The sequence below is a fragment of the Sabethes cyaneus genome, chromosome 2 (assembly GCF_943734655.1).
Source record: "Sabethes cyaneus chromosome 2, idSabCyanKW18_F2, whole genome shotgun sequence".
In the NCBI taxonomy this organism is placed as follows: domain Eukaryota; kingdom Metazoa; phylum Arthropoda; class Insecta; order Diptera; family Culicidae; genus Sabethes; species Sabethes cyaneus.
Genome location: NC_071354.1, coordinates 178626749 through 178640383, shown reverse-complemented (window position 1 = coordinate 178640383; position 13635 = coordinate 178626749). Strand labels below are relative to the sequence as shown.

The following is a 13635-nucleotide window of genomic DNA, read 5'->3' as shown; positions in this document are numbered from 1 at the left end:
TTTGTGGGCGCCATTCAGGATAATGATCGCTCGGTAGTTCTCACAATCCAGCTTATCGTCTTTCTTGTAGATAGGACAAATAACCTAATCTTTCCACTACTCCGGTAGTCGTACCGTGTCCCAAATCTTGACAGTCAGTTGATGCAGACAGCCGACCAACTTGTTCGGGCCCATATTAATAAGTTTTGCTCCAATGCCATCCTTTCCCGCTGCTCTGTTGTTCTTCAGCCGCTGGATGGCTTCTTTAACTTCCCTTATCGATGCGGGTGGCACAATCTTTGTTGCCCGCTACACCAATATGGTCACTTTCTTCGCTATCATGGTCTTCCGCATGCACGTCATTCAGATATTCTATGCTATTTCCACCATTCGTTCACCGCACGGTCGTCAGTCAAAACACCTCCATCTTTATTTCTGCACATTTCGGCCCACGTCACAAAGCCTTTGCAAGATTCGTTGAGTCTCTGATAGAAGTTCCGTGTGTCGTGAAAGCGGTACAGCTGCACGATTTCTTCGCACTCCTTCTCCTCCTGGTGACGCTTCTTCTCCTGAAAGAGTCGGACTTGCTGTCTCCGCTTCTGTTTGCATCCACAGTCTCCACATTCTGACGGGTGGCTCTATGCTACAATTGTACCTGCGCTGCATTCTTCTCATCCAATATCTGCTAGCACTCTTCGTCAAACTATGCATTTTAGGGGTCAGTTCCGGTGTAGTGGTTAGCATGCACGCCTCTCGCTGCGAGGACCCGGGTTCAAATCCCAACCCCGCAGAAGTCACGAATGACCTAAGCTGTTCAAGTGACTATAATCTAACAAAAAAAACTATGCATTTTATCGATTTGGTACCACACGGCTTAAGATGTTCTCTGCTACGCTGTTAATGGCTGTTTTCACGGCACTTCAACAGTCTCAAAACCATCATAACTATCTATCAGAAAATGGTCGATTTGTGATTCCATCTGGTTGAATTATCTACAGGTGTATCGATGCTAGAGGTTATGCCGGAATAAGATACTACCTATGGTCATGTTCTTGGAGATGGCGAAATCGACAAGTTTTAGACCATTTTCGTTCGTTTACGGGTGTGCGCTGAACCGTCCGATCAACGATTTAAATTCGTCCTTCTGACTAACCTTAGTATTATAGTCCCCGATGATGATTTTAACAGTATATCTTGGACAGTGGTCGTATTCGCGCTCGAACTGTGCGTAAAATTCGTCTCTGTCATCATCGGTGCTTCCGAGGTGAGGGCTGTGCACGTTAATTCTGCTAATATTAAAGAATCGGTCTCTAACTGTCAATCTAGATCAATCTAATAGATGATGTGACCAACCCTATACGTACGTACCGTCGGTCCTTTCCAGCATACCTCCTGCAACGCTACAATGTCGAAATTGCGGTCCTTCACTTCTTCAGCAAGCACCAGGGTGCTTCCACAGTACCTTGTTCTAAATTTCCAATCGTTACCCCGTTTCCGTCGCCTGGGTCTTTACCGGTTTTTCCGACCCGAATTACTACTTATGTCTTTCGTTGCTTGCAAGGTCTGCGATCAACCCCACTGTATCACCACTAACGTAGCTCGGATGAGCTCTCCTACCCTGTCAGCCTATGACCTTAGTTTCCACCGGGGTTGGTTATCCGACCTCCACCGAGATTGCTCGTATTCCGGCTGGAACCACGAGGAGGCAGGGATAGGCGTCGCTGGATAAGAGGTTATGGATCACTCTAGACTAGAGTCTATTTTATACCTAGTAAGCAAGGCACCTATGGTACGCATTATCAAGCCGTTTACCAACCAAAATGAGTTTATGTGGAGGAGCGTTTGGGAAGAAGAATGGTAGACTGGATGAAACTGGGAAAATTTCGATATGAGGCCAAAAATATCTTGGGTAGTTTAATGGTAAGTGGGACTCCAACCCACAATTTCTAGGTTGGTACCCAAGTGCTTCAGACAATTAAACTCTTAGTTAGTCTCAAATCTAATTTCCATATACCATTACCACCGAGAAGACAGACGATTATCGACTAAATTGTGGTAGGAACTAGCAGTCTGGTGCTCACCGTCATTCTATAGCACACCGGGTGTGCTTTCCGTTTTACTTGTCTCTGACCTTTTCGCGGTCCAACGTAAACTCTATGTTTATTTAAGTGGAAGAGCGTTTGGTGAGAAGAATGGTAGACTGAATGAAACTGGGAAAATTTCGATGTGAGTTCAACGTGAGTTCAACATGGTTGTGGTAATCGTTTAATTGCCTAAAGCAGCAATATATTTTTTGCCTAATATCGAAATTCTCCCAGTTCCGTCCAGCTTACGATTCTTCTCATCAAACGCTCCTACACTTAAATAAAAATAGAGTTTACGTTGAACCGCGAAAAAGTCAGAGACAAGAAAAACAGAAAAACCAAAATGTGTGCTTTTATGGGTGTGTACGTACAGCATAATATTTCTATTTTAATTTTGAAATTTGCTCTTCCCTTATACGACGGGTGCCCAAGCAAAATCAAATCAGAATTATTCCAACGTCAGGTTTGCGATGTTGTGGCTTGAAGTACCCAGCTAAACTGCCACTAACGTGATAAAAGTGTTCGGGAAAGTTAATTAACAGGCAGAAAACCTGGAACTGGGAGACAGCGAAAGCCGAAAGTCGCAGTGATGACAGAAAGAGTGCGGAAACCAACCCCTCCGCTCGAGATCTAGAAGATCATAAACAACTTAAGTAAACAAAATAAGACGGCCAAAGTACCATTCCGGAAGCTTTTGCACGATATTACTGGTGAAGTTCGATTGATTGGTGATGACCGGCGAAAAATACGTCAAGTCAGGCTTCATACAGCTTCCTAGTTGGTGGCAGACATTTTCAAGCATATGAAACTGTCAAATTCACAAACATCTATTCCTGTGACTTAAAATGCAAAATTTACATTGCAATCGAAACCGTCTGGCAGGAAATTTACATGAATCGGTATCTGTATACAGGTTTATTACCTGTTCTGTAGCAACACGATTGTTCTGTGCTGCTTTGACCGGATTTTGCATCCATTACTGAACAAAAATCACGGAATGAATAAAAACCTTTTCATCCAATACGCCATCGTTTCGCCCAATCGTGAAATATTGGGCTATCTGTTGAGCGGAACCTGTAGAAAACCCAAAAAAAAACTGTTGGAAGCGAGAACTGTTGAAAATTTAAGGCCAACTGGCATTCTGCAACGAACAAAGCGGACGAGGTAGCTGCACAGAACCTGATGGCAGCAGATAAGCCTGCACAGTCTGCTTGACGAGCGAGTGCCCGTGTCATGAGGTAGAATATTCGACGCCGTGTATGTTGATTTTGCTAAAGCCTTCGATAGGGTACCACACAATTTGATGATAGCGAAGCTTGATAAAATCGGTTTTCCTGAATGGCTGACACGATGGATACTATCATACCTTACCGGTCGTAATGCAATTGTTCGCGTAAATGGAACTAGCTCTATTCCATTTGAAATACTCTCTGGACTACCCCAAGGAAGCCACCTGGGGCCGCTATTATTTGTTCTTGTTGTAAATGATTTACGCTCAACTATAAGGTCTCCTAAGTATATGTTTGCCGACGACCTGATGTTTTTTCGAGTAGTTACATCACCGATTGACTGCAGTACCATACAATCCGACATCGACTTGCTGTTAAATTGGTGCTCACTGAACGGGGTGGACATGAATGTTCAAAAATGCAACGTCATCTCATTTTGCAGAAATAGACGCATAATCTTGTTTGATTATAAAATGGAAACTGTCAGTATTACCCGAGTCAATTCTGTTAAAATTTTGGGCATTCTCTTGGACAGCAAATTATGTTTTGCTCAGCATGTTGCAGTTACTACCGCTAAGGCTTACGCTATGCTGGGCTTCATTAAAAGGAATACGCAGCAGTTCGACGATATCTATTGCCTGAAGTCGCTCTACTGTGCGATCGTACGCAGTATTCTGGAATATGTTGTGCTTGTATGGGCACCCTACCATGCTGCTGTCCATATCAACCAGATTGAACGAATCCAGCGTCACTTCATTCGATATGCTCTGCGAATGCTACCCTGGAATGATCCAATTCGTCTGCCTCCGTATGAACACCGATGTGCTCTTATACGCCTACCTACTTTGACCAACAGGAGAACTATGTTGCAAAGCTTGTTTATATACGATCTTCTGGAAAGTAATATTGATAGCCCGGAGCTGCTAGGCCAAGTTCGGTTCAACGTACCACCTAGGCATATCCGACGAGCGGATTTCTTTAGACTGCCGTTACATCGTACTCTCTTCGCCCGAAGTAATCCAATTGACGTGTGTTCTCGTGAATTTAATATTGTGTCTGACTGTTACGATTTAAATGTAACCAGAAATACCTTTAAACTTAGAATAAGTCTATATTAAGAACTGCCTGTGCGACATAGTCGAAGACCAGTAAATAAATAAATAAAATATTCATAGAATCAGATCATTCAGATGATTATTTTCACAGATACGTATTATGCATCCGCAAGCTTCTGAGTAACAGTAAATCTGGTAGCCCCTCGTGCGTTTGACTTGACTTTGTTTACATGTTTGGGAAGAACAAATGGAGCAAGTTTCGTCAAAATATTCCACTACGTTGCGGAGCGGTACAAATTGGAACTCCAACGACGCGTCGCGACGTAACAAAATCATATACATACAAACACCTGAAAAATCCTGATCCATAGTTTGGATCAAAGTTGACTAAAGTGCTAAACATGTCAAAATTAACAGTATGCGATGTTCTGAAAGTTTATAAGGAGAACGTAGGTGTGGAAAGGCGACAAAGATCTTTTAAAGAAACCGAAACTAGGGACTGAGAGCTCAAGAGAAGTTATTAAAGTGCGTCAAGTCCAATCCGGAAAGTGGCTAGAAGGTTTGATACCAACTATCAAACCACGCGGAATATTCTCGCTCGAGAAGGTTATAGGTCTAACCGTGCCAGTAAACATCCGAGTCCGCACTTGAAGCAGAATTTGGTAGCCAGGAAGCATGCTAGGCGCTTGTACGAGCAAGTTTCGACAAAATTCAACGGATATATTTTGATGGACGATGAAACCTACGTGAAAAAGGATTTCGAGCAGTTTCCCGATCAAAAATTTTACTTTGAACCTGGGCGTGGCGATGTGCCATGCAGGTATAAGTTCGTATTTGCTGATAAATTCGCAAAAAAGGCATTGATCTGGCAGGGAGTATGTAGCTGTGGACTGAAGATTTATTTAGCTAACTGTCACTACTTTAAAGTGGTGCTAGAATGTTATGCAGCAAATAATGTTGATTTCTTGTCCGGAATTTTGGGCAATGGTCGAACAACGAATTCGGCGAAGAGGGGGACAGCTAATAGTGCTAAGAAATGCGTATTTTCAGCTGTGCATGGTATAATGAGGTCTATTAAGAAAAAAATTTGAGATTATATCAGAACCAGAGCACGCCAGAACCAGAATCGGAGTACACATCTACTGTGAAACTTAAATCTGAATAAAAATACAGCAATCCAGTCATTCATGGAGTTTTTTGCAATACTGTAGTTCCGAACTATAGGTTGTTCTATGCGTCCGCATTTACTTTCAGCTAGGCTTTAAATGAAAGTATTTTCATAAATAACGACGTTCCTAGGTCAATAACAACCTCGGCTTTGTTTTGTTTTGCTTTTTACGTCAATAACGGGGCAGTGTCTCAGGATCAGCCTTTCGCTTTTTGTGCGAAATTCTGTCAACGATATTTGCTTATATTTGGACTGGAGGATACAATTGCTGATTAACCATTGAAGTTGAAGTTGAAACTTAGTTTCACACCATTTGAAAGCATGACATATTACCTAATACAATTTATATTATTTATTCACACTTTCTATCATTAGTACTGATTGATGTTTGCCTGGCAAATCGTGCTATCGTGTTGTTTATTGGTAAAACCATACGAGACAAGAAATTAAACGAAAGAAAAAAAAAAATCACACCACACAAATGGCGCACAATAAAGTTGCCGCTTTATTTCTTCATTTACCAGTTGTGATTACAAGCTAATGAGAACCTAGTAAACTGCTGCAACGGGTTTTTAATAGGTAACTTCCAACTATTCGATTGGTTCGATTGCACATCAAAGGTAAATAAAGCGAGAAACGTTAAGCTATTCAAACGGGCACATAATAAACGTTCAACAATTGCTCTTTTCGTTTGACATTTTCATTTAAAATTTGCTGTAATAAAACTGAAATAAGCAACAGCAGGGGAGCGATTCGTTTAAACGATAACTTTAGCCATTTATTAACACCACAAGTTAATAAAACGAAGCAAATTGTACTGTTTGAAAGTTAGGTACCGACATATAAACGTTCGACATTTCTTAGTTTCGTATTAAATTAACTACTAAATAAGAGGTCTGCCAGTTAAGAAACAAACCATGAAATCATGGTTCGTTCAACTTGGTTCTGGATTATACTTATTTCTTCAAAAAAACGGAAAGAAAACTAGAAGTCCCTTATCGTTCTTTCATTCACGTATCTCGATTGCTGCTAGTGATTTTCTTTGTAAACTAGAGGAAGGTTGGCTATCTAAATGAAAGGATAGTAATGTTTGTTAAAATAGAATCAAACGGAACATTAACAATTCAAGAATTAATGTAAAACATTCGAAGTAATTGAAGTTGGATATTACCTCTCGGTAAGAGTATTCTTTTCATTATCTTCTTCTGACTCAACCGACATCTTAATATATGCAGTACGAAGAACCATCTGCTTAAGACGCTGGGAAGGAGATTACACTAATGGATGCGCATTTTGATCTTTACAAATATCTTGTGCAATGAGCCAGAGCCAGCCACATCCAACGGTCATCACCAGAGAGCAGGTTTTTTTTCCTCCACAATTAAGGTGTGAGAGAAAATATTTACATTGTTGCATCCTCTAATTTGTTTGTAGATTATGCTATTTATTACGCTCCATTACAGGACGTCGCGCTAATGAGAACTAATAACCTTGTACCGAAGCAGGTGTGCAAACTGACCTTCCGCCGAAGTGGAATAGCGAGGCGGAAAATAACTTCACATTTAATGGACATTAAACATACATAGATTATGAAAATTGATTGAAATTTTATTTATTTTACTTGAAACCGCTTTGAGCGTAGTAGGTAATTCATATTCACTGCGGCACGCAGGCAATCATCAAACAATTATGGGTTATCAAAATTGACCGACCACCCAATGCCCTGCAATCGGTAAAATTTCAATAACAAATCGAAATGAAATCAAACGTACTTTGCATACTGATAAGTTATAGTGCAAACATAAACCGGTCAGCCAGCCTGCCATATAGAATTAATATTTCAGTATTGAATCCAGCAGCAGCGAAGAGAATTTTGCCCTTCCCATCCAGCCTGGGTCAGACTGGCGGCAGGACAATAAAATCGAGACACGTGACACCGTCCCTTCAGTTTTCGCCGGTGTCGTTCTACCTGTCTGTGGCTTATTAGATAGCTGGCCTAGCCGTTATTGACTTTTTCAACTGCGGTACAGATAACACGGCATTGTGTTCATCGATTAGGTTTGTTTCGTTGGCTGTGCTGTGGCAATCATAGGAAGAAAGGAAAAATCCCCTTGCTAACTAATACAGATCGCAGGTACAGGTAATTGCCGATGCGCTCTATTGGCTGTTGAAACGGGATTATACTTGCTACGGTTTAGCCAGTCGTGCCATAAAAGCGTCGACCGAAGCCTCGGTCTCGGTTGAACTAGTACCGTCCTAATGTATGCATCTTCATATCGTACAACGTGAATCAAGATGTGTAGATCTTCTCCGGGTAATCCTGTAACTAATGGTGCCACGGTACACGAAACCAGTATTTACTATCATAAGCAACATTCGTTTCAGCTCGAGTACCTAGAAGATTGTTCTTCCTGCAGTATCGCAGCAACACCGCATTCCGGTCCGGTTTGCTCCAGCTGCCTCCCGTTTTTTCCGTGCCCCCTTGGCATGTTTTCATCGCCTCCGCCGCTAGTTCGCAATTTGGATCAGTTTATGCAGCAAAACATACTACAGTTAAATGATTCGTGCCGAGCTTGCTGCAAAGCTAGCCAGATTTGCTTTGTTTGCATCCGGCTCAGTTTATTAGCATAACTTTTCTCTGCAATATAAACATTTTTTTCCAAACCTCTCGCATCTCTCTTATTGTTATAAATATTATGCTGAACCCTTGTTGGCCAACATTTTCAAACTCAATCTTGTTGAGACAGAAATAGTTTATCAAAAAAAACTCATTAGTTAAATTCATGTTAACAAATTTTCATACAAAAAGTAATAATTTCAAGATTTCCACACCTGACACAAACAGGATTTTCCGAATAGTCAACAAAATTTTCACCCAAGCATGGAGAGTCACAAGAAGCTCGAGGCTAGTCGTCGCCAATCTAGGTAATTGAAATGAAATATCGAGCGATGCTGCCTTACCCTGTTCCCCCTCTCTGGGGAGATCGTAAACATGTCCGTATTTTCCTGGCATCGGCACAAAAAGCGGAATCGGGCGACACTTAAAATTCATGGACTAACTTAATTACACTTTTGTGCGAGCTAGCTGTTCCTGTGCAGATTGGCCGCATGTACCTACCGCTGCCAGTAGTGGCACTTACATTAAATGTGTCTCCCGTTTTCTCAGTTTGGCTTACTTGGGGGCAACGACAATGCGACGGACGCGCCATTACTGTAAGAGTAAATTGAAACTTTACATTGTTTTTAGATGCTGTTTGAAGGAATCGTAATTCCACGGTTCTTCAACTTTTCAACTCTTCATTTGGATTTTAACATTGTGTTGATTTTCTTTGAGTTAACATTTCTAAAATGTTTAAAATGAGCACAACTTATTCAAATTAATTTCAGTGTAGTTAGCCATACTGTTTGGGAACTTCTACGTAAAATTACTAACACTTTCACTGGGAATTTGTTTACATGTTTGTCTTTATTATGATCTAAAGTTATTCAATATGCAATAAGCTATTATTATACAACCAGCAAAAAAGTACAACCGAAAACAATGGAACAGTTCAAGCTCCAGCCAGTGACAGCAGCTTCCAACCGGAAGAGCTCAAAACGAGCACCTACTCAACTATTTCAAGCCACAATTCCACGGTTGCAATTATCATTTTCGATGATGACCATCTAAAATGTAGCTTGTTAAAAGTTAGAGTACTGCCAAACCTAATTATTGATGATATTCGGTATAGCCTCAGACGACGGTGGCGAACCGTTAGTTATGATGAACGGTTACGAAGCTTGAAGCTTGATCACACCGATTACGTAAATTGTACGAACCAAAGCTAAACCCAAAATTTAAGAGGAATAACAATGTATCTGCGCAGATATTAGTCATGTAATCCAGCACTGTGCAATTCAGTCGAAATGCAATCCAATACTGTCACAACTATAAATTGAGTTTTATTTTTATACCTTTTACTATGCGTTCCTTCCTTGTCGCAGCTGCTGTAACACAGTCATAGGTTATGAACGAAAAAATTTGGATTGCTGGCGATTGATACCCACTATACCTACTATCTTTCTTTCTTGCGAGGCTGGCACTCCCGATTCGTCGGCTATAAATTAAGCCCCAACCATCATGGAACGTGCGTCTCGTGTTACTCAGCTCCTCTATCTAGTCTGTGTTGATGAAATGTTTACTAATGCTACACGGCACGGATATGCAATATGACGAAATCGAATTCCCCGGCTCAGTGTTCTCAGGGTGTTTTGTATTTGCTTTGTGATAATTAGTATTATGGTTTGTTTACACTTTTCAGCCAGTTGCAGCTCGCTGTGTCTGAACGGACTGTCTGGCATGCTCTTCCGGTGAGCAATTCCAAAAGGGTTTGTAGCAATCGCTGCAGACTGTGCGACGAAATTATGCCACAAATAGTTTGTGAACCAGATTTTAGTACTTCAGTAACGCAGTACCGTAGTGAATGTGATTAAATGATAGATGCCAGGATACCTAAGTTAAAATGTTTTAGTAGAAGTTTTATTTTACATATTACTATAATGCCCATTCCTGCAAAAATTAAAGAATAAACAATTTCTTTCAAGAAAAAATGGAAGAAATTCAAATTCATTTTACACAAAAAATTTTTACGTCTAAATAACTACTTTCTTGTTCGTGAAGTAAAATACAGGCGCTACATTTTGTTTCCGGCACTTGATCTTCGATTTTTATTTGATAGATTTCGGCAGTTGCTCTCAACAGCGTTTTACTATCTGTGTATTTATCACCGAAGAAAGGGTTGTAATTTGATTTCAAAAATTTAAAAAAAAACGAAATTCAATCCAGTTTTTAATTAAATGTCAGTTTAAATGAATGTTTAACTGTCATTTGTGCTTCATTTGACAGTTTGTTAGTATTAGGTGTTAGTTTTGCTGAAAAAGGTAAATTATTTTCGATGTTTACTGTTTTCTAATATACTACACTTTCTTTTTACATAGATTTGTCTTTTCGACGCCTTTTCGCCGTCTTTTGTCATCTCTTTAGTATCTTTATTTTGTATTCGTCGTCTTCTGTGTCTTAGCTGTTCGCCTTTGTTCTCTTGTTTGTCCTGTTTTCATCGTCCTGTATGTTGTTCTTTTACTGCCTTTTTTGCTTCTAGTCTTGTCGTCGTATATTTTTCAGCTTTTTGTGCTCTTTTTGCATGTTTTGTTGCATTACATGTTTTTGTTTGTTGTTACTTGTCTGTTTTACGTATTTTCCTATTATTTCTGTCGTATTTTTGTCTTCTTTCATCGTCTTTTCATTTACTTTTCATTGTATTTTCGCCATCTGTTCATCACTTTTCCATTATCTTTTCATCGCATTTTTGTTGTCTTTGCGCTGCTTTTCAACCGCAGTCACCTTGCACTCCTGCTGCGCGTGCATCTTCCTCGATTGCACATACCCAACGAGTGCGTGGTCTACCTCGAAGCCAACGACCTCGCCCAGGATCTCTGCTGAACACTATTTTCGTTGACCTTTTTTCTGGCATTCGGGCTACACGTCCAGCCCGCTGTAACGCCTGATTAGCTTCACAATTTCGTCATAATCATACACCTCGTACAACTTGTGGTTCATGCGTCTACGTCATTCACCATTTTCTATCTTGCCGCCAAGTATTGACCACAAAAAATTTCGTTCAAATACACCCAGTATACGCCGATCTGCTTCTCTTAACGTCCATGACTCATGACCGTAGAGGGCCACCGGCAATATTGATGTTTTGTATATAGCTAATTTTGCACGCGTCCGCAAACTTCGTCCCTTTAGCTGTCTATGGAATGCGTAGAAAGTCCTATTTGCAGCAAGCAGGCTTGCCATTTCCTCGCTCATTGTGCAAAAAGTGCAACTTTTTTCATTCAACACAATGAGCAGAACTGCTGCCACAAATGAGAAATACATCCACGCAATGAGAAACAGACCACAAATAAAGAGAAATATAAACAAACTTTAGATTCCGATTGTGCGAAAAATGAGAAACTTTCGAAATCGCTTGTACTGCAGCAGGCAACGGCACGGGAATTACATTGTTGCCATATTTTATTGTGCCATATCATGAGCAGCCAAAAAGTGTATTAACACTTTGTTGCTCAGTTTATTCCTCAATGAGAAGAACAATGAGCAATCGCGATCAGCAAAAAAGAGAAAAGTTTAAACAAAACGGAGCAACATAAATCGCGACTGAGTAAAGTGTGAATTTTTCTCTTCTCTTTTTTTATTCTGAGGAGGAATCATCGCTGGCAGCAAGAATACGTCTCTTCACATCTCGAGTGACGTAATTGTCGCATGTTACCAGAGTTCCCAGATATCTGAACTCGTTGACAACTTCATACCGTTCCCTATCTATTTCCACCTCAGATCCAACATCAATTAGACTTTCACGACCTCTGCTAACAACCGTGTACTTAGTTTTGGTAGTGTTTATGATCAGTCCGATTCTCGCAGATTCTCTTTTGAAAGGCACAAATGCCTCTACAATAGCTGTACGATCAACACCAACAATGTCGATGTCATCCGCAAAGCCTAGGAGCATGTGCGATTGAGTGACGATGGTTCCATTCTTTTGCACGCCTGCTCTTCGTACCGCCCCCTTCAAGTGACATATTAAACAGTAGTAGTTTAGAGAGTGCATCACCTTGTTTCAATCCGTCTAACGTCACAAATGCATCTGATATTTCACCAGCTATTCTGACGCTTGATTTTGATTTGTCTAGCGTTGTACGAGCCAGTTTTATTAGCTTGGTCGAAAAGTCGTGTTCCAGCATTATCTGCCATAATGGATTTCTTTTCATTGAATCGTACGCTGCCTTAAAATCCACAAACAAATGGTGAGTCCGCAAGTTGCATTCCCGAAATACTTCAAGGATTTGACGCACGGTGAACATTTGATCCGTAGTCGATCTTCCTTCTCGAAAACCACACTGCTAACCGCCGACAAAGGATTCTGATACATTATAGGCGGAATATAGAAGCATTATGCCCCGATAGTTACTGCAATCAAGTCGGTGTCCCTTCTTGTATATCGGGGAAATGAGAAGCGTCTAAAGGCATTTTTTCTTCCATCCAGATTTTTTCGATTGCTTGCTTTGTCCAGCTGCTCACTCCCCACTTTCAGAAGTTCGGCTGGAATTCCGTACTTCCCAGCAGCCTTTCCGTTTTTAAGGTCTTGTGTCACCTTTTTAACTTCAACTAGCGTGAGTACACAGAACAGAAGTGGAAGTCCGAACCATTCGGCGATCAAAACTGGTGATGGTGACAGAGTCTTTTTTGTTTTTCTTTTTCTTTGGGAAGGTTATAGAGGCTAGAGTGACTATATACAGAGTGGCGCCAAGTCATCCCAAATGTATGCAATGCGGTTTATCCTAGGTTTTTCTTTCTCTTTCCTGCATACGCGTTGGATAGGTTGTCTGCTCGATTGGAATGACACTGACAGATAATTATCATTCCAATTTTGACATTGTCGCCACTCTGTATATAGTCACTCTAATAGAGGCGAATAACAGCAATAGACCAAATCAAGGTGACGTCATCTGGCAGATACTAGCGCCCTTGTTTACAAACAGACCGTAGAATCCAAAAAAGTTTCAGCTGTTTAAACGGCAAGTTTGTTGTTTAAGTCGAGTTTAAACAGCATTGGGACTAAATTTAAAACCCATTATGCCTGTAAAATGTTAAAATACACGCTACATTCCCTATAAACGGAAAAGAAAGTTTTCCAAAATGTAAACAAGGGCGCCACTATCTGTCAGTTGACGGTATGATGATTTGGTCTATATAAGCAGAACGCTCACTGCCAATTGACCTGTTCGACAGAAACTTATGCGTTGACGGTGGTGGTCTTTGGAACTAGCCGAACGGTGAGAAAGTTGACAGTTTGCTTGAAGAATCGGAAAAAAGTTCCCTTTTTTAATTTTCTTAATGTAGTGAAACAATGTACAAGTAAAATTATTATTGCAAAATGTAAGAAAATTGAGTACTTTATTTTTGGTATATACTTTGTCAGTGGTTTGTTTACAGTATATACGAGAAAATAATGTTTTTGTATATTTATGCGACAGCAAACAGGTTACATATCACGCTAAATTATAAAAATCCACGTGCT

At 40.5% G+C, this 13635-nt stretch overlaps 1 protein-coding gene and 1 long non-coding RNA gene across 6 annotated transcripts in view; one reads left to right on the top strand and one right to left on the bottom strand.

Annotated features, from left to right (window-relative positions):
• Positions 1–13635, top strand: part of LOC128738940 (tyrosine-protein kinase Src64B) — a 169496-nt gene that overhangs the window by 134053 nt on the left and 21808 nt on the right. The window lies entirely within an intron of this gene.
• On the bottom strand, positions 8798–9669 carry LOC128738941 (uncharacterized). The gene is made up of 3 exons (XR_008412133.1): positions 9563–9669; positions 9470–9499; positions 8798–9339 (listed from the first exon to the last, which is right to left on the bottom strand). It is a non-coding gene; the product is annotated as an uncharacterized LOC128738941 (long non-coding RNA).